Source organism: Tursiops truncatus, chromosome 1 (genome assembly GCF_011762595.2).
Source record: "Tursiops truncatus isolate mTurTru1 chromosome 1, mTurTru1.mat.Y, whole genome shotgun sequence".
Taxonomy (NCBI): Eukaryota; Metazoa; Chordata; class Mammalia; order Artiodactyla; family Delphinidae; genus Tursiops; species Tursiops truncatus.
This window is the reverse complement of record NC_047034.1, coordinates 185,725-189,583: the sequence shown is the minus strand read 5'-3', so window position 1 is coordinate 189,583 and position 3,859 is coordinate 185,725.

Sequence of the window (3,859 nt, the reverse complement as noted above, 5' to 3'; positions counted from 1 at the left end):
GTTTCTTCCCTTAGTAAGGGAGAGAGAAGAAAGTGGAAAAGGAGCAGTATTGTTTTTCAGGGATGGGCAATTGATATGACCAGGGAGATGGCATAGCTCAAGGGCTCCCACCTCTCAGGGGCAGGCATGAGGTGTGTGTGTCTTCTGACGGCACATGGGCTGTTCTGGGCCAGCCTCTGAGATGTGAGGACCTGATGCCCAATGCAGGAGACTTGAGTTTACCACCACCAATTCCTGCCTTTTCAGCAAGTGAAAGAACTTCTTGCAGTCTTGGGAGGACAATAAGAGCCCTGGATGAGTCGCTGCAGCCCCTGACCCTAAGTGAACCCCTTTCTTCCTTTTGTGTCAGATTCTGTGCTGTGCAGTGAGCTGTGATTGACGTAGAATCTGTTGCCTTCTCCCAGCTAGCATCTGTTCTCATGCCCAAGTCTAGTGCCTGAGTTTTCCTTCGGGAATTACATCTCCCCTGCTTCCAGTCCAGACAGTTCCAGAAGGATGACCCCAAGTTGCACCCAGCTCGAAGATGGGTTTATAGCCCACATCTAGCCAGTCCCATTTTCCATTTTCTGGTGATGGGTCAAGGATAAGAATGCAACCCAAGCCAGACCAAAGGCATTTAAAACCATGATTTTTCTTGGAATCCAAGAAAAGGAGAAACTTTCTCGGAAAATGGATGGTGAGTGGTCGTCAGCCTAGAACTGCTGTTGGCCCAAGGGCAGTGAGAGAGCCTGCCTGTGAATGGGGTCCCCCAAAGGCACTGAGAGGGACAGAGGTTTGGAGAGAAGCAAGGTCACACTGAGACAGTGTGAGCCACTGGACCTGCCAGGCCCAAACCCATTCTTCAACTTGCCACTTGCAAGTGTTTCTTTATTTCTACCCTTACAATAAATACTAATTTATTTTACTTCAGTAAGTGTGTCCAGTCGCTGGGAAAAGAAAAATTCCTAGTTGACACATCTGAATCAATAATCCCTGGTCCTTTCTCAGGTGTCCTCACTGGGTAGGCGTGGCTGGGGGAGGTGAAGACACTGGGTGGGGTCAGATATTAGGGGAGCTGCCAGACAGCTCTGTCCCTGTTCCTTCCCTGTCCCGAGAGAGGGAAAGCCTGGAACAGTGATAGGATAACCAGTAGGGGAAGAGGTTCCTCAGTGGTTAATTGGTCTTTTTGTGTTTTCCTTAATTTAGGGTCCATTTTGGTAATGTGTTTTGACAAAGAAATCACCCATTTCCTCTCGATTTCCAGTTTGTTACAATAGGTTTTTCTTATTTGACTTTTAATTTTTCCCATCTTTATCTACAGAATCATCACAAATAATGAACAAATATTGATAATTTATTATTAACTCAAGTCCATATTCATGTTCCCTTTGTTATACCTTTCCTTGTCCCAGGATCACAAATGACATGTGGTCATCATGATTTCGGGTGGCCTCGGCCTGCAGCGGCTTGAAGCAGGGTTTTGGTTCGCGGCCAGTGATTGAGGTCGGGTCGCGGCGGTGAGAGGACCGTATCCTAGCCACTAGACCAGTGGTCAGTGACAAGGTCCTGGCCCTACGGCTTTGCAGAAAAGAATTCCCAGAAAGATGGAAAGTATTGAGACAGAGTATTTATTAGAAAAAAAAAAGAGTAGAGTACGTGTGGCTAGACACACGGGCCGTCTCAGAGAGAGAGTTGTGCCCTAGAGGCAGTTTGAATCCCTTTTATGGGACATTTCTTCCATGTTTCCTTTGGCCAATCATTTTGATTTGCCTGGTTCAGAGTCCTTATTTGGTGTATCTTGGGATCTTCCCATGCATGCATGTGTATCTCTTAGCCAAGATGGATTCTACCGAAGAGGCCTATGGGTAGACTTAGCCCCTTAGCATCACTTCTCTTTTGACCTCCTGGGAGCCTTTCTGCACATGTAGTTGGGGAGGTCTCCTGACTTTAAGAATGAGGAATATATGATCTCTTTTCTTCTATCTGGGCAGGGCCCAGCCTCGTCTCTCAATTGTCTGTTATTCCCATCTCCGAGTATTGGTTCACAGGGAATTAACTCAAACCGTTTGCCCTGGGGGGCCCGTCTGTCTCCTGCCTCAGTCATGTCTGTTTAGTCTCTTCCAGGCTTTGACAGTTGCTCAGACTCTCCTTGTTTCCATGAACTTAACAGCGTGGAGGACTGCTCAGGTATTTTATAGACTGCTCTGCACTGGGATTTGCTTGGTGTTTCGGTCGTGATTAGACTAGCCTTTGAAAAAGCAAATCACAGAGGTGAAGTGTTTCTTCTTCACTATATATCGAGAGAACAGGCTCTCAAGGGAACTTCTCACTTATATTCTCAACTTTGATCACCTAGCTGAGGTAGTGTTTGTCAAGTTTTCCCACAGTGAAGTTCATTTTTTAAAATTTATTTTACTTTTTTTTATTTATTTGGTTGTGCCAGGTCTTAGTTGTGACAGGCGGGCTCCTTATTTGAGGCTCGCCGGCTCCTTAGTTGTAGCATACAAACGCTTAGTTGCGGCATGCTTGTGGAATCTAGTTCCCTGAGCAGGAATCGAACCCGGGCCCCCTGCATTGGGAGCATGGAGTATTAACCACTGAGCCACCAGGGAAGTCCCATGAAGTTAATTTTTCCCCATGTCCATGCTGTGTGTCTTATTTAGGAAGAAGTCATAATGCAGAACCCACACTTGAGGAGAGAGGGGTTAGCTTCACATCCCTGATGGACAGCTGAGTGTCTATATGAATTGTTTAGAAGCTTTCTGCATAGGAGATTTCTGTTTAACACCATTCATCAAAAACTATGTAATTTATTTTTACCAGCGTGGGTACATGAATAATTATTGTAAACTTTTGCTTATAATCCAGCACTACGTTATTAGACTGCTTAGTTCATTCTTGCTTTGGCTGTTGAGAGCTTTTTCCATTTGCTCCTGTTTTCATTTTACATAATTTTTCTTTTTCTTTTTTAAAAATTATTTTTGTCCGCGTTGGGTCTTTGTTGCTACGCGCAGGCATTCTCTAGTAGCAGTGAGCGGGGGCTGCTTTTTGTTGTGGTGCGCGGGCTTCTCACTGTGGCTTCTCTTGTTGCAGAGCACGGGCTCTAGGCACGTGGGTTTCAGTAGTTGCAGCACGCAGGCTCAGTAGTTGTGGCTCCCGGGCTCTAGAGCACAGGCTCAGTAGTTGTGGCGCACCAGCTTAGTTGCTCCGCGGCATGTGGGATCTTCCTAGATCAGGGCTCGAACCCATGTCCCCTGCATTGGCAGGTAGATTCTTAACCACTGCACCACCAGGGAAGTCCCTTACATAATTTTTCTCTTGTGTTTTTTTTTCTTTCGGTATTTCTTTACTTTCTGATATTTTAAGATTATCTTGCTTCACGTATTTACTGACTCAGCCCTTTCTTCGCAGAGCCCTTGTTCCTTTTATTAGAGAATGATATTAAAAGTGTACTTGTGGTAGCTAAATTTGCTCAGCTGACAATGCTTGGAAGTATATGCACATGTCCCAGCCTATGCATTATACACATAATTATAAACATTTCCATGGGGAGCTATGTGTACCTCTGTCAGGCTAAAGAGAGTTTATACTGATGTCTCCAACCTGATCTGTCATGACGTGGATATTGTAACCTTCTCCCTTTGTTTGTCTGTGACTTCCCACTCCAGTGGTAAGAAACCTGGCTTCCACCATTTGTCATTTATTAAATTCAGTGCTTGTTCCGTTCGATGGTGGATACAGTAATTTCAGTTCTGTTAGCTGCTACCCACCATGGGCAAGAACTCTGAGTCCACTGTGTATGTATGGCGCATTTTGCCTTTGGTCTACAGATATGTTCATTTCTATAGTTGACTTAGGTCAGCCCATTTGTCCCACTACC